Genomic DNA, 24,809 nt, shown 5'->3' on the forward strand with positions numbered 1-24,809 from the left:
GTTGGGGGGAAGGGTAATTGTTGAGTGGTATGCGAGGCGTAGGTAGAAGAAGAGGCTGAGCAGTGATAGCATGGCAATTGCCATGGCTGCTGGTGTTATTTCCTGTTTAGTTAGTTCTTGGATGATAAGTCACTTTGGTATAAAGCCTGTTAATGGGGGGAGGCCTGCTAGGGATAAAAGTACTAGTATTAGGGTGGCGTTTAGCACTGGGGTTTTTGTTCATGAGGTTGTGATCATGGATAGGTTAAGGGCTTTGATTTTGTTAAGGGCTAGGAATACGGCTGATGTTATGATTGTGTATAGGTAGAAGGTAAGTAAGGCCAATTTGGGGCTGTAAACTAGGATGATGGCGATTCAGCCTAAGTGGGAGATGGACGAGAAGGCTAGGATTTTGCGTGTTTGTGTTTGGTTCAGTCCTATTCAGCCTCCTAGTGCTGTTGAGGCTAGGGCCATGGCGGTGAGTAGAGCTGGGTCGAGGGATTTGGATGTTAGTAGGAGCAGGGTTAGTGGGGGGAATTTTATGAGGGTCGAGAGTAGCAGGGCTGTTATTAGTGGCGATCCTTGTAGTACTTCTGGGAATCAGAAGTGAAATGGCACTAGGCCCAGTTTAATAGCGATTGCTGCTGTCAGTAGTAGACAGGAGGTTGGGTGGTTTATTTGTGTGATGTCTCATTGGCCGGTGACTCAGGCATTGGTTATGCTAGAGAATAGGACCAGGGCGGAAGCAGCTGCTTGGGTTAGGAAGTATTTCGTTGCGGCTTCTACTGCTCGTGGGTGGTGGGATTTGGCAATTAGGGGAATGATGGCTAGTGCGTTGATCTCCAGTCCTGTCCAGGCCAGAACTCAGTGGTTGCTGGAAATTGTGATTGTGGTGCCCAAGATGAGGCTGAAGGTTATGATTGGGGTCGCGTAAGGGTTCATTAGTAGAGGAGGGGGTTAAACCATCATTTTCGGGGTATGGGCCCGATAGCTTGATTAGCTGACTCTACTAGAAAATAATATAAGGGAAGTATGGAGAATTTTGATTTCTCTTGTGTGGGTTCAATTCCTACTTTTCTAAGGTCAACAGGAAATGAGAGGGCTGTTATACCTCTATGTTCACTTTATCATAGTGACCCTTTGTAGTTCAGGCACATTTCCTTATGTAAGGAGGTAGGCCTGCATAGCAGATAGGTATGCTGATGTGTCAGAGGCACAGAGCTAGTGTGAGGGGTAGGAAGTTTTTTCATAGTAGGTGCATTAGTTGGTCATATCGGAATCGTGGGTATGAAGCTCGGACCCATAAGAAACCAGAAGATAGTAGGAGGACTTTTGTGGCTAGGATGACGGGGAATAGTTCTGTGGGTGGCCCTAGGGCGCTTGGGTTTAGGAATATGATGGCTGTAAGTGTATTTATTAGTATAATGTTCGCATATTCAGCTAGGAAGAATAAGGCGAAGGGTCCTGCGGCGTATTCAACGTTAAACCCTGAGACTAGCTCAGATTCGCCCTCTGTGAGGTCAAAAGGAGCTCGGTTTGTCTCTGCTAGGGTGGATACGTATCATATTATTGCTAGGGGTCATGAGGAGAAAATGAAGTATAGAGGCTCCTGTGCGACGGCAAAGGAGCTGAGTGTGTAGCTTCCGCTTAGTATGATTATTGATAGCAGGATTATGGCCAGTGTCACTTCGTATGAAATGGTCTGTGCTACTGCCCGTAGGGCTCCGATTAGTGCGTATTTTGAGTTCGAGGCTCAGCCTGATCATAGGACTGAGTAGACGGCTAGGCTTGACATGGCTATTAGGAAGAGAACTCCGAGGTTTAGATCTGCTAGGGGAAATGGGAGTGGTAGTGGTGCTCAAGTGGTGAGGGCTAGGACAAGGGCTACTATTGGTATCAGAATGAATAGAAGTGGGGAAGAGGTAGAGGGTCGGATGGGCTCTTTGGTAAATAGTTTCAGTCCGTCCGCAAATGGTTGAAGTAGGCCAAAAGGCCCGACAACGTTAGGGCCTTTGCGGGATTGTATGTAGCTTAGGATTTTCCGTTCTACTAGGGTTAGGAAGGCTACGGCAATCAGGATTGGGATGATGTATAGGAGGGATATAACGAGGCAGCTTAGTGTTGTTATTTGAATCATGGGTGAAGCTAGGGAGAGGATTTGAACCTCTGGGAAAAGGGCTTAAGCCTTCTGCACTTGCCGGGCTCTGCCACTCTAGCTGGTCCTTTTCTAGGATTGAAAGTGGTGGGGGAAGGCCCTCTTCACGGTTTAGTTGGTTTCACTGCTTAGAGCGGGGGGGGGGGCGTGCTTGTGGTATTGGCCCCACTTTCCCGGTCCTTTCGTACTGGGGAGAGTGTGTCATAGATAGAAACCGACCTGGATTGTTCCGGTCTGAACTCAGATCACGTAGGACTGTTAATCGTTGAACAAACGAACCCTTAATAGCGGCTGCACCATTAGGATGTCCTGATCCAACATCGAGGTCGTAAACCCCCCTGTCGATATGGGCTCTTGAGGGGGATTGCGCTGTTATCCCTGGGGTAGCTTGGTCCATTAATCAATTATATTGGGTCTGGTCACTGTTAGCACTTTGAGGGGTAGCTCTAGGTAAAGAGGTATGGTCTTGTTTTTGGAGGATTTGTTCTCCTCCAAGGTCGCCCCAACCGAAAAATATCGACCAGGCTCTGCGATGGTAGTGGCCCCAGTGGGGTTGATTGAGGATTCGCGGTGGTCGTTGATTTTTAAGTTCCACAGGGTCTTCTCGTCTTATGTTCACATCCCCGCTTTTGCACGGGGAGATCAATTTCACTGATTATCTGTGAGAGACAGTTAAGACCTCGTTTAGCCATTCATACAAGTCTCGATTTATGGGACAATTGATTGCGCTATCTTTGCACGGTTAGGATACCGCGGCCGTTAAACCTAAGTCACCGGGCAGGCATCACCTTCAATACTTGTTTAATTTGCTGAAGGCTATGTTTTTGGTAAACAGTCGGGCCTTATTAATTTGCCGAGTTCCTTTCACAGATTTTAATCGCTCTTATAGGCGCTCCTGAGTCGGGTTAACAGGGTTAGTTAATACGTGGTCTTGTAGGGGTTTTTGTATCTGTCTAGGTCTGTTAATAATGTTTCTATGTAAGCTTGCGCCGTTAGAGGGGTGTGGCCCTGTACATGAGGGGCCTAGGATGATTCCTAGGATTGTTATGAGGATGGCAGCGGTTTTGGTGATAAGGGGTATGGTTATTGGGGGGGTTTTGGTTGGTGTGATGAAAGAGGTAATGATTATTCCTGCTGTAATGCTGCCTAGGGCGAGTCGGGTTAGGGGGGCGGTGATTAGTGGGTTGTTTTCGTTTATTGATACTATTGGGGGGATTCGGGTTTGTCCAGCTTGGACTAGGATGGTTATGCGGATGCTGTAGGTTGCGGTGAATGCTGTGGCTATAAGGGTTAGGAGTAGGGCTCAAGTATTTAGGTATGATGTGTTTAAGCTTTCGATGATGAGGTCTTTTGAGTAGAATCCGGCTAGGAATGGGGTTCCTATCAGCGCCAGGTTTCCGATGGTTAGGCAGGAAGTAGTGACTGGGAGTATTTTCTGTAGGCCTCCTATCTTTCGGATATCTTGTTCTCCGTTTAGGTTGTGGATGATAGACCCTGAGCATAGGAATAGTATGGCTTTAAAGAAGGCATGGGTTGAGATGTGTAGGAAGGCTAGTTGTGGGAGGTTTAGTCCGATAGTGACTATTATTAGTCCTAGTTGGCTGGATGTTGAGAAAGCAATGATTTTTTTGATGTCATTTTGGGTTAGGGCGCATGTGGCAGCGAATAGGGTTGATAGAGCACCTAGGCATAGGCAGGCAGTTAGGGCTGTCTGGTTGGTGGCTAGCAGGGGGTGCATGCGGATGAGCAGGAAGATTCCGGCTACTACTATGGTACTGGAGTGCAGTAGGGCTGATACTGGGGTGGGGCCTTCTATTGCTGCGGGCAGTCATGGGTGGAGTCCAAATTGGGCGGATTTTCCTGCGGCTGCGAGGATTAATCCTATGAGGGGGAGGATTGGGGTTTGGTGGGGGTGTACGGCTTGTTGGATCTCTCAGGTGTTGAATGTTGAAGCTAGTCATGCTATGCTCAGGATCAGTCCGATGTCTCCGATTCGGTTGTAGATTACGGCTCGTAGGGCGGCGGTGTTGGCATCTGCTCGGCCTTGTCATCAGCCGATGAGAAGGAAGGACATGATTCGTACTCCTTCCCAGCCTACGAATAGGAGGAATATGTTGTTTGCGGTTGTTAGGAGGAGTATGGCGACTAGGAATGTCAGTAGGTAGGTGAAAAATTTTGTTACGTATGGCTCTGAGGCCATGTATCATATGGCGAATTGTAGGATTGATCATGTTACAAATAGGGCGATTGGAAGAAATGTTATTGAGTATTGGTCTATTTTTAGGCTCAGGGGGATTTTAAAGTTTATAATGAATTTTCACTCCCAGTGGCAGGTGACAGATTCTACTCCCGAGTAGATGAATGCGGTTGTAGGGGCTAGGCTAATTAGGAATGCGGTTTTAACAGCGCGGGTGGTGGCTTGTGGGGTGTTTTTAAAGTTTTTAAATAGAAATGGCAGGATGATTGGGGTTAGGAGGATTGTCAGCGTGAGTAGTGTGAGGGAGTTGATTAGTAGTGTGGGGTTCACTCCTTTTACTTGGATTTGCACCAAGATGGGTGGTTCCTAAGACCAGTGGATTGCTGTTATCCTTTAAAAGTAAGGGGGCTGAGGTTTTAGGCTCAGATGTAAGAGTTAGCAGCTCTTGTTGGTTAAACCCTCCCCTCGGCAGGTAAGAAGGTTTGAACTTCTATTCTTAGAATCACAGTCTAATGTTTGGTTTAAACTATACTTGCATGAGGGGATTCCGGAGATCAGTTCGGGTTTGAGGATTAGGAGGAATATTGGGATAATGTGGAGTGTTATGAGCAGGTGTTCTCGCGTGGTTGAGTTTTGCATAGATGTGATGTGGGAGGGGATTGAGCCTCGTTGGGTCATTAGTAGTATGAATAAGGTGTAGGAGGCGGTTAGTAGGGTTGCGATTCCTGTTAGGATGATCGTGAAGGCAGATCAGTTGAATAAGGTGATTATAATGGTTAGCTCTGCTATGAGGTTTGTTGTTGGGGGTAAGGCTATGTTTGTTAGATTGGCCAGCAATCATCAGGTAGCTATGAGTGGTAGGAGAGGTTGTAGGCCTCGTGTGAGTAGTAGAATTCGGCTGTGCGTACGTTCATAGTTTGTGTTGGCTAGGCAGAATAGTATGGAGGAAGTTAGTCCATGGGAAATTATTAGGATCATTGCCCCTGAGAATGATCAGTGGGTTTGGATTATTCCTGCGGCGATAACTAGGCCTATGTGGCTAACGGATGAATAAGCGATTAGTGATTTTAGGTCTGTCTGTCGTAGGCAGATTGAGCTAGTCATTAGGGCGCCTCATAGGGCCAGGGTTAGGAAGGGGTAGTGCAGGAGGTTGGACAGTGGGCCCATAAATAGAGTGACTCGTATAATTCCGTATCCTCCTAGCTTTAGTAGTAGGGCGGCGAGGAGTATTGAGCCTGCGATGGGTGCTTCTACGTGGGCTTTTGGCAGTCAGAGGTGTAGGCCGTATAGTGGGGCTTTTACTATGAATGCTATGAGCAGTGCTAGACCTGATAGTATTCCTGTCCATGAGGTGGATAGGGTTGGGTGGGTTAGTTGTAGGGTTGGCAGGTGCAGGGTGCCAATTTTCACGTATAGGTGTATGATTGTGATTAGCAGGGGTAGAGAGCTTACTGGCGTGTAGAATAGCAGGTAGATGCCAGCGCTTAGGCGTTCTGGTTGGTTCCCCCATCGGGTGATTAAGATTAGGGTGGGAATGAGGGTTGCTTCAAATGAGATGTAAAATAGTGCTAGTTCTGTGGTGGAAAAGGCTAGTAGGATGAATGGCTGGACTGCGACTAAGGTTGAGATAAAGATTCGTTTGCGTTGTAGGGGTTCTTGTTGCAGGTGGTTTTGGCTTGCTATGATTATGAGTGGGAGTAGTCAGCAGGATAGTACTAGGAGGGGGGATGAGATTTGGTCAATTCCTGTTCAGTTGGATAAAAATTTGTAGGGGTAGTAGGTTGGGATTAATCACTGTAGGCTTAGGGCAGCGATTAGGAGGCTGTATAAGGTGGTGTTAGTCCATAGAAATTTTGGTGGAGACAGCAGGGCTGTTGGAAGAAGTATGATTGTGGGTAGGATGATTTTTAGCATTGCAGGAGGTTTAGGTTGTGTAGATGGTCGGAGCCATGTGTGCGGGTGGAGGCTACTAGGATGGCCAGGCCTGTGCCCGCCTCACACGCTGAGAAGGTTAGCATGAGAATTGGTACCATGGTGAATGAGGAGACTTGGTTTTCGATGGATCATATTGATAGGCCTACGAATATCGATAATATTATGCTTTCAAGGCATAGTAGGGCGGATACTAGGTGGGTTCGGTGGAAGGCTAGTCCTAGTCCGCTGAAAATGAAGGCTGAGTAGAAGCTTAAATGTAGGGGCGACATAAGAAAGTTACAGGGTTGGCTGTAATCTGCTGGGTCGAAACCAGCTATCTTTTTGGTTAGACTAACTTTCTGTTATTCTGCTCATTCTAGGCCCCCTTGAATTCACTCGTAGGCCAGTCCGAGTGTTAGGAGAAGGAGGATCACTACAGTTCAGGTGAGGGTCATTAGGGGGGATTGGAGTTGGACGGCTCATGGCAGGGGGAGTAGGAGGGCGATTTCTAGGTCGAATAGGACGAACAGGATGGCTACTGAGGAAGAATCGGACTGAGAATGGTAATCGAGCAGATCCAAGTGGGTCGAATCCACATTCGTACGGTGAGAGTTTCTCTGAGTCGGGGTTTATTTGGGCGAGTCAGAAGTTTAATGCGGTTAGGGCGGCGCTTAGGATTGATGATAGGGCGAATATGAACATGAGTGCGTTCATTGCTCTCCTCTGGGTTTATACCAGATTCTAGAGATTGGAAGTCAATTGTAATTAATATACTAGAAGAGCAAGATCCTCATCAGTAGATGGTTATGTAGAGGAATAGTCAGATGACGTCTACGAAGTGTCAGTATCAGGCTGCTGCCTCGAATCCGAAGTGGTGGTCTGATGTAAAGTGGAACTTGATCAGTCGGAAGAGGCAGACGGTCAGGAAGGAGGATCCGATGATTACGTGGAGTCCGTGGAATCCAGTGGCAACGAAGAAGGTAGATCCGTAGACGCTATCGGCGATTGAGAATGGGGCTTCGTGGTATTCTATTGCTTGTAGGGCTGTGAAGTAGAATCCCAGGAGGATCGTTAGGGTTAGGGCGTGGATGGCGTGTTTTCGGTTTCCTTCTGTGATGCTGTGATGGGCTCACGTTACGGTAACGCCTGAGGCTAGTAGGATGGCTGTGTTTAGTAGGGGGACTTCTATCGGGTTGAGTGGTTTAATTCCTGTTGGGGGTCATTGGCCTCCTAGTTCTGGGGTTGGGGCCAGGCTCGAGTGGAAGAACGCTCAGAAGAACCCTAAGAAGAAGAATGCTTCGGATGTGATGAAAAGGATTATGCCGTATCGTAGGCCTTTTTGGACTGTGGGAGTGTGATGGCCTTGGAAGGTGCTTTCTCGTACAATGTCTCGTCATCATTGGAGTATTACTAGGAGTATTGAGATGAGGCCTAGGGTTAGTAGTATGGATGAGTTGTAGTGGAATCACATGATTAATCCTGAGGTTGTGAGTAGGGCGGCGGCTGCCCCGAAGATTGGTCAAGGGCTTGGGTCAACTATGTGGTATGAGTGTGCTTGGTGTGCCATTAGATGTTTTCTTGTAAGTATAGGCTTAGAAGGAGCACGAAGACGTAGGCCTGGATTATGGCTACTGCTACTTCTAGGATGGTTAGGAGTAGTAGGATGATTATTGTTAGGATGGATACTGCAGGAAGGGTGGGTATTAATGCAATGGAGGCTGTAGAGATGAGTTGGATGAGTAAGTGTCCTGCTGTAAGGTTGGCTGTAAGGCGGACTCCGAGGGCTAGGGGGCGGATTAGTAGGCTGGTTGTTTCGATCAGGATTAGTGCGGGGATTAGGGGTGTAGGGGTACCTTCGGGTAATAGGTGGGCTAAAGAGGCTGATGGTTGGTTTCGTAGGCCTGTTAGTAGTGTGGCGAGCCATAGTGGGAAGGCTAGGGCTATGTTCATAGATAGTTGGGTGGTTGGGGTGAATGTATATGGAAGGAGGCCTAGAAGGTTGATTGTAAGAAGTATGATTATTAGGGATGTAAATATTATGGCTCATTTGTGGCCATTTTTGTTGAGTGGGACTATTAGTTGTTTTGTGATTAGGTGAAGGAGTCATGTTTGGATAGTAGAAAGGCGGTTGTTGATTCATCGGTTGTTTGGGGACGGGAATAGTAGGGCTGGGAAGAGTAGGGATAGTAGGATTAAGGGGATGCCGAATAGATTGGGGCTGGAAAATTGGTCAAAGAAGCTTAGGTTCATGGTCAGGATCATGGTGTGGGTTTGGTAGTGAGGGAGGTCTTATTTGATGGGGGGTTGGTTGTGGTGAAGGCTAGTAGTTTTGGTTGGATGAGGAGTGCTAGGGTTAATCAGGTTATAATTATGATTGAAAATCATGGTGCGGGGTTAAGCTGTGGCATATCATTAAGGAGGGGGAAGTCCCTCTTTGGCTAGCTTAAAAGGCTAGTGCTGTTGCATAGCTTCTTAATGATTAGGATGATGATAGAAGGGACGATCAGGCCTCGAAATGTGGGAGTGGGGTTGATTCTACTACAATGGGTATGTAGCTGTGATTAGCCCCGCAAATTTCTGAGCATTGTCCGTAAAAAATCCCAGGCCGGGTGGTAATGAATGAAGTTTGGTTTAGTCGGCCTGGGATTGCGTCTGTTTTAACTCCGAGCGTTGGGACTGCTCAGGAGTGGAGTACGTCTCCTGCAGTAATGATTACGCGGATGGGGGATTCTATTGGGATAACTACGCGGTGGTCAACTTCTAGCAGTCGGAAGTGGCCGTTGGGTAAGTCTGGGGTGGGCACTATGTAGGAGTCGAATGATAGGTCTTTGAAGTCTGTGTATTCGTAGCTTCAGTATCATTGGTGGCCGATGGCTTTTAGGGTGAGGTCTGGTTCGTCGATTTCGTCCATTATGTAGAGGATTTGTAGGGATGGGAGGGCGAGGAGTACCAGGACGATAGCAGGTAGGATTGTCCAGATCAGCTCTACTTCTTGGGCGTCTACAGCATTGGACGAGAGTTTTTCTGTTAGTATGTGGGCTAAAAGGTAGAGAACTAGGCTGCAGATAGCTAGGGCAACGATTAGGGCGTGGTCGTGGAATTCAACGAGTTCTTCTATGATGGGTGATGAGGCGTCTTGGAATCCTAGTTGGGAGTGGTTGGCCACATGAGATGTACAGGATTTTTACCTGTGATTTAGTCTTGACAAGGCTATGTAATTGGTTTACTAACATCTCATAAGAAAGAAGCATGAGCGGTTAATGCAGTTGGCTTGAAACCAGCATGTGAGGGTTCGATTCCTTCCTTTCTTGTACTTGGACGAAGGCCGGTTCCTCGAAAGTATGGTATGGGGGAGGGCAGCCGTGGATTCATTCAACGTTTGTGGTAGTTAGTTCTGGTTGTAGGACTTTTCGTTTGGCCGGAAAGGCTTCTCAGATGATGAATATTAGTATGATTACGGCTACTATTGAGATTAGGGAGCCGATGGAGGAAATGGTGTTTCATAGTGTGTAGGCGTCGGGATAGTCCGAGTATCGTCGGGGTATTCCTGCTAGGCCTAGGAAGTGCTGGGGGAAGAACGTTAGGTTTACTCCTGTAAATATTACCCCGAAGTGGGCTTTTGCTCATGTTTGGTGTAGGGTAAACCCAGTGAGTAGTGGCGGGGTTAGGGTCAGAGAATAGTTTATTGAAAATGCCAGCTTTGGGAGCTGGAGATAAAGGTTTGAGTCCTTTTTTTCTGAGTTTGGGGTACTCTAAGAAGTGGTAAGTCTTCAATCTTTGGTTTACAAGACCAATGTTTTTATAAACTATTAGAGTATTTAGCAGTTGAGTATTTTGTTTTCTAGGGCGCTTGCGGCGGGGAGGAGAAATAGGAGGATAGTGAAGTAGGCGATTGAAGCGAGTTGGCCGATGATGATGAATGGGTGTTCGACGGGTTGGCTTCCTACTCATGTTAGGACGAGGAGGTCGGCGACTAGTACTCAGAATAGGAGCTGGGAGAGTGGTCGGAATGTTATTGCTCGTTGTTTTGATTTGTGCAGGAATGGGATTAGGAATAGGATCAGTACGGAGGTGGCCAGTGCTAATACGCCTCCTAGTTTATTTGGGATTGAACGTAGGATGGCGTAGGCGAATAGGAAGTATCATTCTGGCTTGATGTGTGGTGGGGTTACTAGCGGGTTTGCTGGGGTGAAGTTTTCTGGGTCTCCCAGGAGGTTAACCGCTCATGCTTCTTTCTTATGAGACGTTAGTAAACCAATTACATAGCCTTGTCAAGACTAAATCACAGGTAAAAATCCTGTACATCTCATGTGGCCAACCACTCCCAACTAGGATTCCAAGACGCCTCATCACCCATCATAGAAGAACTCGTTGAATTCCACGACCACGCCCTAATCGTTGCCCTAGCTATCTGCAGCCTAGTTCTCTACCTTTTAGCCCACATACTAACAGAAAAACTCTCGTCCAATGCTGTAGACGCCCAAGAAGTAGAGCTGATCTGGACAATCCTACCTGCTATCGTCCTGGTACTCCTCGCCCTCCCATCCCTACAAATCCTCTACATAATGGACGAAATCGACGAACCAGACCTCACCCTAAAAGCCATCGGCCACCAATGATACTGAAGCTACGAATACACAGACTTCAAAGACCTATCATTCGACTCCTACATAGTGCCCACCCCAGACTTACCCAACGGCCACTTCCGACTGCTAGAAGTTGACCACCGCGTAGTTATCCCAATAGAATCCCCCATCCGCGTGATCATTACTGCAGGAGACGTACTCCACTCCTGAGCAGTCCCAACGCTCGGAGTTAAAACAGACGCAATCCCAGGCCGACTAAACCAAACTTCATTCATTACCACCCGGCCTGGGATTTTTTACGGACAATGCTCAGAAATTTGCGGGGCTAATCACAGCTACATACCCATTGTAGTAGAATCAACCCCACTCCCACATTTCGAGGCCTGATCGTCCCTTCTATCATCATCCTAATCATTAAGAAGCTATGCAACAGCACTAGCCTTTTAAGCTAGCCAAAGAGGGACTTCCCCCTCCTTAATGATATGCCACAGCTTAACCCCGCACCATGATTTTCAATCATAATTATAACCTGATTAACCCTAGCACTCCTCATCCAACCAAAACTACTAGCCTTCACCACAACCAACCCCCCATCAAATAAGACCTCCCTCACTACCAAACCCACACCATGATCCTGACCATGAACCTAAGCTTCTTTGACCAATTTTCCAGCCCCAATCTATTCGGCATCCCCTTAATCCTACTATCCCTACTCTTCCCAGCCCTACTATTCCCGTCCCCAAACAACCGATGAATCAACAACCGCCTTTCTACTATCCAAACATGACTCCTTCACCTAATCACAAAACAACTAATAGTCCCACTCAACAAAAATGGCCACAAATGAGCCATAATATTTACATCCCTAATAATCATACTTCTTACAATCAACCTTCTAGGCCTCCTTCCATATACATTCACCCCAACCACCCAACTATCTATGAACATAGCCCTAGCCTTCCCACTATGGCTCGCCACACTACTAACAGGCCTACGAAACCAACCATCAGCCTCTTTAGCCCACCTATTACCCGAAGGTACCCCTACACCCCTAATCCCCGCACTAATCCTGATCGAAACAACCAGCCTACTAATCCGCCCCCTAGCCCTCGGAGTCCGCCTTACAGCCAACCTTACAGCAGGACACTTACTCATCCAACTCATCTCTACAGCCTCCATTGCATTAATACCCACCCTTCCTGCAGTATCCATCCTAACAATAATCATCCTACTACTCCTAACCATCCTAGAAGTAGCAGTAGCCATAATCCAGGCCTACGTCTTCGTGCTCCTTCTAAGCCTATACTTACAAGAAAACATCTAATGGCACACCAAGCACACTCATACCACATAGTTGACCCAAGCCCTTGACCAATCTTCGGGGCAGCCGCCGCCCTACTCACAACCTCAGGATTAATCATGTGATTCCACTACAACTCATCCATACTACTAACCCTAGGCCTCATCTCAATACTCCTAGTAATACTCCAATGATGACGAGACATTGTACGAGAAAGCACCTTCCAAGGCCATCACACTCCCACAGTCCAAAAAGGCCTACGATACGGCATAATCCTTTTCATCACATCCGAAGCATTCTTCTTCTTAGGGTTCTTCTGAGCGTTCTTCCACTCGAGCCTGGCCCCAACCCCAGAACTAGGAGGCCAATGACCCCCAACAGGAATTAAACCACTCAACCCGATAGAAGTCCCCCTACTAAACACAGCCATCCTACTAGCCTCAGGCATTACCGTAACGTGAGCCCATCACAGCATCACAGAAGGAAACCGAAAACACGCCATCCACGCCCTAACCCTAACGATCCTCCTGGGATTCTACTTCACAGCCCTACAAGCAATAGAATACCACGAAGCCCCATTCTCAATCGCCGATAGCGTCTACGGATCTACCTTCTTCGTTGCCACTGGATTCCACGGACTCCACGTAATCATCGGATCCTCCTTCCTGACCGTCTGCCTCTTCCGACTGATCAAGTTCCACTTTACATCAGACCACCACTTCGGATTCGAGGCAGCAGCCTGATACTGACACTTCGTAGACGTCATCTGACTATTCCTCTACATAACCATCTACTGATGAGGATCTTGCTCTTCTAGTATATTAATTACAATTGACTTCCAATCTCTAGAATCTGGTATAAACCCAGAGGAGAGCAATGAACGCACTCATGTTCATATTCGCCCTATCATCAATCCTAAGCGCCGCCCTAACCGCATTAAACTTCTGACTCGCCCAAATAAACCCCGACTCAGAGAAACTCTCACCGTACGAATGTGGATTCGACCCACTTGGATCTGCTCGATTACCATTCTCAGTCCGATTCTTCCTCAGTAGCCATCCTGTTCGTCCTATTCGACCTAGAAATCGCCCTCCTACTCCCCCTGCCATGAGCCGTCCAACTCCAATCCCCCCTAATGACCCTCACCTGAACTGTAGTGATCCTCCTTCTCCTAACACTCGGACTGGCCTACGAGTGAATTCAAGGGGGCCTAGAATGAGCAGAATAACAGAAAGTTAGTCTAACCAAAAAGATAGCTGGTTTCGACCCAGCAGATTACAGCCAACCCTGTAACTTTCTTATGTCGCCCCTACATTTAAGCTTCTACTCAGCCTTCATTTTCAGCGGACTAGGACTAGCCTTCCACCGAACCCACCTAGTATCCGCCCTACTATGCCTTGAAAGCATAATATTATCGATATTCGTAGGCCTATCAATATGATCCATCGAAAACCAAGTCTCCTCATTCACCATGGTACCAATTCTCATGCTAACCTTCTCAGCGTGTGAGGCGGGCACAGGCCTGGCCATCCTAGTAGCCTCCACCCGCACACATGGCTCCGACCATCTACACAACCTAAACCTCCTGCAATGCTAAAAATCATCCTACCCACAATCATACTTCTTCCAACAGCCCTGCTGTCTCCACCAAAATTTCTATGGACTAACACCACCTTATACAGCCTCCTAATCGCTGCCCTAAGCCTACAGTGATTAATCCCAACCTACTACCCCTACAAATTTTTATCCAACTGAACAGGAATTGACCAAATCTCATCCCCCCTCCTAGTACTATCCTGCTGACTACTCCCACTCATAATCATAGCAAGCCAAAACCACCTGCAACAAGAACCCCTACAACGCAAACAAATCTTTATCTCAACCTTAGTCGCAGTCCAGCCATTCATCCTACTAGCCTTTTCCACCACAGAACTAGCACTATTTTACATCTCATTTGAAGCAACCCTCATTCCCACCCTAATCTTAATCACCCGATGGGGGAACCAACCAGAACGCCTAAGCGCTGGCATCTACCTGCTATTCTACACGCCAGTAAGCTCTCTACCCCTGCTAATCACAATCATACACCTATACGTGAAAATTGGCACCCTGCACCTGCCAACCCTACAACTAACCCACCCAACCCTATCCACCTCATGGACAGGAATACTATCAGGTCTAGCACTGCTCATAGCATTCATAGTAAAAGCCCCACTATACGGCCTACACCTCTGACTGCCAAAAGCCCACGTAGAAGCACCCATCGCAGGCTCAATACTCCTCGCCGCCCTACTACTAAAGCTAGGAGGATACGGAATTATACGAGTCACTCTATTTATGGGCCCACTGTCCAACCTCCTGCACTACCCCTTCCTAACCCTGGCCCTATGAGGCGCCCTAATGACTAGCTCAATCTGCCTACGACAGACAGACCTAAAATCACTAATCGCTTATTCATCCGTTAGCCACATAGGCCTAGTTATCGCCGCAGGAATAATCCAAACCCACTGATCATTCTCAGGGGCAATGATCCTAATAATTTCCCATGGACTAACTTCCTCCATACTATTCTGCCTAGCCAACACAAACTATGAACGTACGCACAGCCGAATTCTACTACTCACACGAGGCCTACAACCTCTCCTACCACTCATAGCTACCTGATGATTGCTGGCCAATCTAACAAACATAGCCTTACCCCCAACAACAAACCTCATAGCAGAGCTAACCATTATAATCACCTTATTCAACTGATCTGCCTTCACGATCATCCTAACAGGAATCGCAACCCTACTAACCGCCTCCTACACCTTATTCATACTACTAATGACCCCACGAGGCTCAATCCCCTCCCACATCACATCTATGCAAAACTCAACCACGCGAGAACACCTGCTCATAACACTCCACATTATCCCAATATTCCTCCTAATCCTCAAACCCGAACTGATCTCCGGAATCCCCTCATGCAAGTATAGTTTAAACCAAACATTAGACTGTGATTCTAAGAATAGAAGTTCAAACCTTCTTACCTGCCGAGGGGAGGGTTTAACCAACAAGAGCTGCTAACTCTTACATCTGAGCCTAAAACCTCAGCCCCCTTACTTTTAAAGGATAACAGCAATCCACTGGTCTTAGGAACCACCCATCTTGGTGCAAATCCAAGTAAAAATAGTGAACCCCACACTACTAATCAACTCCCTCACACTACTCACGCTGACAATCCTCCTAACCCCAATCATCCTGCCATTTCTATTTAAAAACTTTAAAAACACCCCACAAGCCACCACCCGCGCTGTTAAAACCGCATTCCTAATTAGCCTAGCCCCTACAACCGCATTCATCTACTCGGGAGTAGAATCTGTCACCTGCCACTGGGAGTGAAAATTCATTATAAACTTTAAAATCCCCCTGAGCCTAAAAATAGACCAATACTCAATAACATTTCTTCCAATCGCCCTATTTGTAACATGATCAATCCTACAATTCGCCATATGATACATGGCCTCAGAGCCATACGTAACAAAATTTTTCACCTACCTACTGACATTCCTAGTCGCCATACTCCTCCTAACAACCGCAAACAACATATTCCTCCTATTCGTAGGCTGGGAAGGAGTACGAATCATGTCCTTCCTTCTCATCGGCTGATGACAAGGCCGAGCAGATGCCAACACCGCCGCCCTACGAGCCGTAATCTACAACCGAATCGGAGACGTCGGACTGATCCTGAGCATAGCATGACTAGCTTCAACATTCAACACCTGAGAGATCCAACAAGCCGTACACCCCCACCAAACCCCAATCCTCCCCCTCATAGGATTAATCCTCGCAGCCGCAGGAAAATCCGCCCAATTTGGACTCCACCCATGACTGCCCGCAGCAATAGAAGGCCCCACCCCAGTATCAGCCCTACTGCACTCCAGTACCATAGTAGTAGCCGGAATCTTCCTGCTCATCCGCATGCACCCCCTGCTAGCCACCAACCAGACAGCCCTAACTGCCTGCCTATGCCTAGGTGCTCTATCAACCCTATTCGCTGCCACATGCGCCCTAACCCAAAATGACATCAAAAAAATCATTGCTTTCTCAACATCCAGCCAACTAGGACTAATAATAGTCACTATCGGACTAAACCTCCCACAACTAGCCTTCCTACACATCTCAACCCATGCCTTCTTTAAAGCCATACTATTCCTATGCTCAGGGTCTATCATCCACAACCTAAACGGAGAACAAGATATCCGAAAGATAGGAGGCCTACAGAAAATACTCCCAGTCACTACTTCCTGCCTAACCATCGGAAACCTGGCGCTGATAGGAACCCCATTCCTAGCCGGATTCTACTCAAAAGACCTCATCATCGAAAGCTTAAACACATCATACCTAAATACTTGAGCCCTACTCCTAACCCTTATAGCCACAGCATTCACCGCAACCTACAGCATCCGCATAACCATCCTAGTCCAAGCTGGACAAACCCGAATCCCCCCAATAGTATCAATAAACGAAAACAACCCACTAATCACCGCCCCCCTAACCCGACTCGCCCTAGGCAGCATTACAGCAGGAATAATCATTACCTCTTTCATCACACCAACCAAAACCCCCCCAATAACCATACCCCTTATCACCAAAACCGCTGCCATCCTCATAACAATCCTAGGAATCATCCTAGGCCCCTCATGTACAGGGCCACACCCCTCTAACGGCGCAAGCTTACATAGAAACATTATTAACAGACCTAGACAGATACAAAAACCCCTACAAGACCACGTATTAACTAACCCTGTTAACCCGACTCAGGAGCGCCTATAAGAGCGATTAAAATCTGTGAAAGGAACTCGGCAAATTAATAAGGCCCGACTGTTTACCAAAAACATAGCCTTCAGCAAATTAAACAAGTATTGAAGGTGATGCCTGCCCGGTGACTTAGGTTTAACGGCCGCGGTATCCTAACCGTGCAAAGATAGCGCAATCAATTGTCCCATAAATCGAGACTTGTATGAATGGCTAAACGAGGTCTTAACTGTCTCTCACAGATAATCAGTGAAATTGATCTCCCCGTGCAAAAGCGGGGATGTGAACATAAGACGAGAAGACCCTGTGGAACTTAAAAATCAACGACCACCGCGAATCCTCAATCAACCCCACTGGGGCCACTACCATCGCAGAGCCTGGTCGATATTTTTCGGTTGGGGCGACCTTGGAGGAGAACAAATCCTCCAAAAACAAGACCATACCTCTTTACCTAGAGCTACCCCTCAAAGTGCTAACAGTGACCAGACCCAATATAATTGATTAATGGACCAAGCTACCCCAGGGATAACAGCGCAATCCCCCTCAAGAGCCCATATCGACAGGGGGGTTTACGACCTCGATGTTGGATCAGGACATCCTAATGGTGCAGCCGCTATTAAGGGTTCGTTTGTTCAACGATTAACAGTCCTACGTGATCTGAGTTCAGACCGGAGCAATCCAGGTCGGTTTCTATCTATGACACACTCTCCCCAGTACGAAAGGACCGGGAAAGTGGGGCCAATACCACAAGCACGCCCCCCCCCCCTCTAAGCAGTGAAACCAACTAAACCGTGAAGAGGGCCTTCCCCCACCACTTTCAATCCTAGAAAAGGACCAGCTAGAGTGGCAGAGCCCGGCAAGTGCAGAAGGCTTAAGCCCTTTCCCCAGAGGTTCAAATCCTCTCCCTAGCTTCACCCATGATTCAAATAACAACACTAAGCTGCCTCATTATATCCCTCCTATACATCATCCCAATCCTGATTGCCGTAGCCTTCCTAACCCTAGTAGAACGGAAAATCCTAAGCTACATACAATCCCGCAAAGGCCCTAACGTTGTCGGGCCTTTTGGCCTACTTCAACCATTTGCGGACGGACTGAAACTATTTACCAAAGAGCCCATCCGACCCTCTACCTCTTCCCCACTTCTATTCATTCTGATACCAATACTAGCCCTTGTCCTAGCCCTCACCACTTGAGCACCACTACCACTCCCATTTCCCCTAGCAGATCTAAACCTCGGAGTTCTCTTCCTAATAGCCATGTCAAGCCTAGCCGTCTACTCAGTCCTATGATCAGGCTGAGCCTCGAACTCAAAATACGCACTAATCGGAGCCCTACGGGCAGTAGCACAGACCATTTCATACGAAGTGACACTGGCCATAATCCTGCTATCAATAATCATACTAAGCGGAAGCTACACACTCAGCTCCTTTGCCGTCGCACAGGAGCCTCTATACTTCATTTTCTCCTCATGACCCCTAGCAATAATATGATACGTATCCACCCTAGCAGAGACAAACCGAGCTCCTTTTGACCTCACAGAGGGTGAATCTGAGCTAGTCTCAGGGTTTAACGTTGAATACGCCGCAGGACCCTTCGCCTTATTCTTCCTAGCTGAATATGCGAACATTATGCTAATAAATACACTTACAGCCATCATATTCCTAAACCCAAGCGCCCTAGGGCCACCCACAGAACTATTCCCCGTCATCCTAGCCACAAAAGTCCTCCTACTATCTTCTGGTTTCTTATGGGTCCGAGCTTCATACCCACGATTCCGATATGACCAACTAATGCACCTACTATGAAAAAACTTCCTACCCCTCACACTAGCTCTGTGCCTCTGACACATCAGCATACCTATCTGCTATGCAGGCCTACCTCCTTACATAAGGAAATGTGCCTGAACTACAAAGGGTCACTATGATAAAGTGAACATAGAGGTATAACAGCCCTCTCATTTCCTGTTGACCTTAGAAAAGTAGGAATTGAACCCACACAAGAGAAATCAAAATTCTCCATACTTCCCTTATATTATTTTCTAGTAGAGTCAGCTAATCAAGCTATCGGGCCCATACCCCGAAAATGATGGTTTAACCCCCTCCTCTACTAATGAACCCTTACGCGACCCCAATCATAACCTTCAGCCTCATCTTGGGCACCACAATCACAATTTCCAGCAACCACTGAGTTCTGGCCTGGACAGGACTGGAGATCAACACACTAGCCATCATTCCCCTAATTGCCAAATCCCACCACCCACGAGCAGTAGAAGCCGCAACGAAATACTTCCTAACCCAAGCAGCTGCTTCCGCCCTGGTCCTATTCTCTAGCATAACCAATGCCTGAGTCACTGGCCAATGAGACATCACACAAATAAACCACCCAACCTCCTGTCTACTACTGACAGCAGCAATCGCTATTAAACTGGGCCTAGTGCCATTTCACTTCTGATTCCCAGAAGTACTACAAGGATCGCCACTAATAACAGCCCTGCTACTCTCGACCCTCATAAAATTCCCCCCACTAACCCTGCTCCTACTAACATCCAAATCCCTCGACCCAGCTCTACTCACCGCCATGGCCCTAGCCTCAACAGCACTAGGAGGCTGAATAGGACTGAACCAAACACAAACACGCAAAATCCTAGCCTTCTCGTCCATCTCCCACTTAGGCTGAATCGCCATCATCCTAGTTTACAGCCCCAAATTGGCCTTACTTACCTTCTACCTATACACAATCATAACATCAGCCGTATTCCTAGCCCTTAACAAAATCAAAGCCCTTAACCTATCCATGATCACAACCTCATGAACAAAAACCCCAGTGCTAAACGCCACCCTAATACTAGTACTTTTATCCCTAGCAGGCCTCCCCCCATTAACAGGCTTTATACCAAAGTGACTTATCATCCAAGAACTAACTAAACAGGAAATAACACCAGCAGCCATGGCAATTGCCATGCTATCACTGCTCAGCCTCTTCTTCTACCTACGCCTCGCATACCACTCAACAATTACCCTTCCCCCCAACTCCTCTAACCACATAAAACAATGATACACTAGCAAAGCCCCAAGCACACCTACTGCGGTCCTTGCCTCACTATCAATCCTCTTACTTCCCCTGTCCCCAATAATACATGCCATTGTCTAGAAACTTAGGATAACACCCCAAACCGAAGGCCTTCAAAGCCTTAAATAAGAGTTAAACCCTCTTAGTTTCTGCACATTAAGACTTACAGAATATTAACCTGTATCTTCTGAATGCAAGTCAGACGCTTTAATTAAGCTAAAGCCTCCCTAGACAGATGGGCTTCGATCCCACAAAACTCTAGTTAACAGCTAAATGCCTAAACCAATTGGCTTCTGCCTACAAAGACCCTGACGCACCCTAGTGCGCATCGATGAGCTTGCAACTCAACATGAATTTCACTACAGAGCCGATAAGAAGAGGAATTAAACCTCTGTAAAAAGGACTACAGCCTAACGCTTCAACACTCAGCCATCTTACCCGTCACCTTCATCAACCGATGACTATTTTCCACTAACCATAAGGATATTGGCACCCTGTACCTCATCTTCGGGGCATGAGCAGGAATAGTCGGCACCGCACTCAGCCTATTAATCCGCGCAGAACTAGGACAACCAGGAACTCTCCTAGGCGACGACCAAATTTACAATGTAATCGTTACCGCTCACGCCTTTGTAATAAGCTTCTTTATAGTCATACCCATCATGATCGGAGGATTCGGCAACTGATTAGTCCCCCTCATAATCGGTGCCCCCGACATAGCATTCCCGCGAATAAACAACATAAGCTTTTGACTCCTCCCCCCATCATTCCTCCTACTACTAGCCTCATCCACTGTAGAAGCTGGCGCCGGCACAGGCTGAACTGTCTACCCTCCCCTAGCAGGTGACCTTGCCCACGCCGGAGCTTCAGTAGACCTGGCTATCTTCTCACTCCACTTAGCCGGTATCTCCTCCATCCTTGGGGCCATCAACTTTATCACCACAGCCATCAACATAAAACCCCCCGCACTCTCACAATACCAAACCCCACTATTTGTCTGATCCGTACTAATTACCGCCATCCTACTCCTTCTATCACTCCCCGTACTCGCCGCTGGTATTACAATATTACTAACTGATCGAAACCTAAACACCACATTCTTCGACCCCGCTGGAGGAGGAGACCCAATCCTGTACCAACACCTATTCTGATTCTTCGGACACCCAGAAGTCTATATTCTGATCCTACCGGGGTTCGGAATCATCTCACACGTAGTCACGTACTACTCAGGCAAAAAGGAGCCCTTCGGCTACATGGGAATAGTCTGAGCCATACTATCCATCGGCTTCCTAGGATTCATCGTCTGAGCTCACCACATGTTTACAGTAGGAATAGACGTTGATACCCGAGCCTACTTTACATCAGCCACTATAATCATTGCCATCCCTACCGGAATCAAAGTATTTAGCTGACTAGCCACCCTGCACGGAGGAACAATCAAATGAGACCCCCCCAATACTATGAGCTCTAGGATTTATCTTCCTATTTACCATCGGAGGATTAACAGGAATCGTTCTTGCAAACTCTTCCCTAGACATCGCCCTGCACGACACGTACTACGTAGTTGCCCACTTCCACTACGTCCTATCCATAGGCGCCGTCTTTGCCATTCTAGCAGGATTTACTCACTGATTCCCACTACTCACTGGGTTTACCCTACACCAAACATGAGCAAAAGCCCACTTCGGGGTAATATTTACAGGAGTAAACCTAACGTTCTTCCCCCAGCACTTCCTAGGCCTAGCAGGAATACCCCGACGATACTCGGACTATCCCGACGCCTACACACTATGAAACACCATTTCCTCCATCGGCTCCCTAATCTCAATAGTAGCCGTAATCATACTAATATTCATCATCTGAGAAACCTTTTCGGCCAAACGAAAAGTCCTACAACCAGAACTAACTACCACAAACGTTGAATGAATCCACGGCTGCCCTCCCCCATACCATACTTTCGAGGAACCGGCCTTCGTCCAAGTACAAGAAAGGAAGGAATCGAACCCTCACATGCTGGTTTCAAGCCAACTGCATTAACCGCTCATGCTTCTTTCTTATGAGACGTTAGTAAACCAATTACATAGCCTTGTCAAGACTAAATCACAGGTAAAAATCCTGTACATCTCATGTGGCCAACCACTCCCAACTAGGATTCCAAGACGCCTCATCACCCATCATAGAAGAACTCGTTGAATTCCACGACCACGCCCTAATCGTTGCCCTAGCTATCTGCAGCCTAGTTCTCTACCTTTTAGCCCACATACTAACAGAAAAACTCTCGTCCAATGCTGTAGACGCCCAAGAAGTAGAGCTGATCTGGACAATCCTACCTGCTATCGTCCTGGTACTCCTCGCCCTCCCATCCCTACAAATCCTCTACATAATGGACGAAATCGACGAACCAGACCTCACCCTAAAAGCCATCGGCCACCAATGATACTGAAGCTACGAATACACAGACTTCAAAGACCTATCATTCGACTCCTACATAGTGCCCACCCCAGACTTACCCAACGGCCACTTCCGACTGCTAGAAGTTGACCACCGCGTAGTTATCCCAATAGAATCCCCCATCCGCGTGATCATTACTGCAGGAGACGTACTCCACTCCTGAGCAGTCCCAACGCTCGGAGTTAAAACAGACGCAATCCCAGGCCGACTAAACCAAACTTCATTCATTACCACCCGGCCTGGGATTTTTTACGGACAATGCTCAGAAATTTGCGGGGCTAATCACAGCTACATACCCATTGTAGTAGAATCAACCCCACTCCCACATTTCGAGGCCTGATCGTCCCTTCTATCATCATCCTAATCATTAAGAAGCTATGCAACAGCACTAGCCTTTTAAGCTAGCCAAAGAGGGACTTCCCCCTCCTTAATGATATGCCACAGCTTAACCCCGCACCATGATTTTCAATCATAATTATAACCTGATTAACCCTAGCACTCCTCATCCAACCAAAACTACTAGCCTTCACCACAACCAACCCCCCATCAAATAAGACCTCCCTCACTACCAAACCCACACCATGATCCTGACCATGAACCTAAGCTTCTTTGACCAATTTTCCAGCCCCAATCTATTCGGCATCCCCTTAATCCTACTATCCCTACTCTTCCCAGCCCTACTATTCCCGTCCCCAAACAACCGATGAATCAACAACCGCCTTTCTACTATCCAAACATGACTCCTTCACCTAATCACAAAACAACTAATAGTCCCACTCAACAAAAATGGCCACAAATGAGCCATAATATTTACATCCCTAATAATCATACTTCTTACAATCAACCTTCTAGGCCTCCTTCCATATACATTCACCCCAACCACCCAACTATCTATGAACATAGCCCTAGCCTTCCCACTATGGCTCGCCACACTACTAACAGGCCTACGAAACCAACCATCAGCCTCTTTAGCCCACCTATTACCCGAAGGTACCCCTACACCCCTAATCCCCGCACTAATCCTGATCGAAACAACCAGCCTACTAATCCGCCCCCTAGCCCTCGGAGTCCGCCTTACAGCCAACCTTACAGCAGGACACTTACTCATCCAACTCATCTCTACAGCCTCCATTGCATTAATACCCACCCTTCCTGCAGTATCCATCCTAACAATAATCATCCTACTACTCCTAACCATCCTAGAAGTAGCAGTAGCCATAATCCAGGCCTACGTCTTCGTGCTCCTTCTAAGCCTATACTTACAAGAAAACATCTAATGGCACACCAAGCACACTCATACCACATAGTTGACCCAAGCCCTTGACCAATCTTCGGGGCAGCCGCCGCCCTACTCACAACCTCAGGATTAATCATGTGATTCCACTACAACTCATCCATACTACTAACCCTAGGCCTCATCTCAATACTCCTAGTAATACTCCAATGATGACGAGACATTGTACGAGAAAGCACCTTCCAAGGCCATCACACTCCCACAGTCCAAAAAGGCCTACGATACGGCATAATCCTTTTCATCACATCCGAAGCATTCTTCTTCTTAGGGTTCTTCTGAGCGTTCTTCCACTCGAGCCTGGCCCCAACCCCAGAACTAGGAGGCCAATGACCCCCAACAGGAATTAAACCACTCAACCCGATAGAAGTCCCCCTACTAAACACAGCCATCCTACTAGCCTCAGGCGTTACCGTAACGTGAGCCCATCACAGCATCACAGAAGGAAACCGAAAACACGCCATCCACGCCCTAACCCTAACGATCCTCCTGGGATTCTACTTCACAGCCCTACAAGCAATAGAATACCACGAAGCCCCATTCTCAATCGCCGATAGCGTCTACGGATCTACCTTCTTCGTTGCCACTGGATTCCACGGACTCCACGTAATCATCGGATCCTCCTTCCTGACCGTCTGCCTCTTCCGACTGATCAAGTTCCACTTTACATCAGACCACCACTTCGGATTCGAGGCAGCAGCCTGATACTGACACTTCGTAGACGTCATCTGACTATTCCTCTACATAACCATCTACTGATGAGGATCTTGCTCTTCTAGTATATTAATTACAATTGACTTCCAATCTCTAGAATCTGGTATAAACCCAGAGGAGAGCAATGAACGCACTCATGTTCATATTCGCCCTATCATCAATCCTAAGCGCCGCCCTAACCGCATTAAACTTCTGACTCGCCCAAATAAACCCCGACTCAGAGAAACTCTCACCGTACGAATGTGGATTCGACCCACTTGGATCTGCTCGATTACCATTCTCAGTCCGATTCTTCCTCAGTAGCCATCCTGTTCGTCCTATTCGACCTAGAAATCGCCCTCCTACTCCCC

The 24,809-nt window shown here is 47.4% G+C and overlaps 1 long non-coding RNA gene across 1 annotated transcript in view; it reads left to right on the forward strand.

Moving 5' to 3' along the window:
• The window catches only part of LOC308186292, a 120,535-nt gene that overhangs the window by 27,750 nt on the left and 67,976 nt on the right, over window positions 1–24,809 (forward strand). The window contains exon 2 of the long non-coding RNA XR_013944008.1: window positions 10,211–10,459. This is a non-coding gene — a long non-coding RNA (uncharacterized lncRNA). The remainder of the gene's footprint in view (window positions 1–10,210; window positions 10,460–24,809) is intronic.

The sequence above is a fragment of the Anser brachyrhynchus genome (genome assembly GCF_964034855.1).
Source record: "Anser brachyrhynchus genome assembly, contig: SCAFFOLD_108, whole genome shotgun sequence".
Classification (NCBI taxonomy): domain Eukaryota; kingdom Metazoa; phylum Chordata; class Aves; order Anseriformes; family Anatidae; genus Anser; species Anser brachyrhynchus.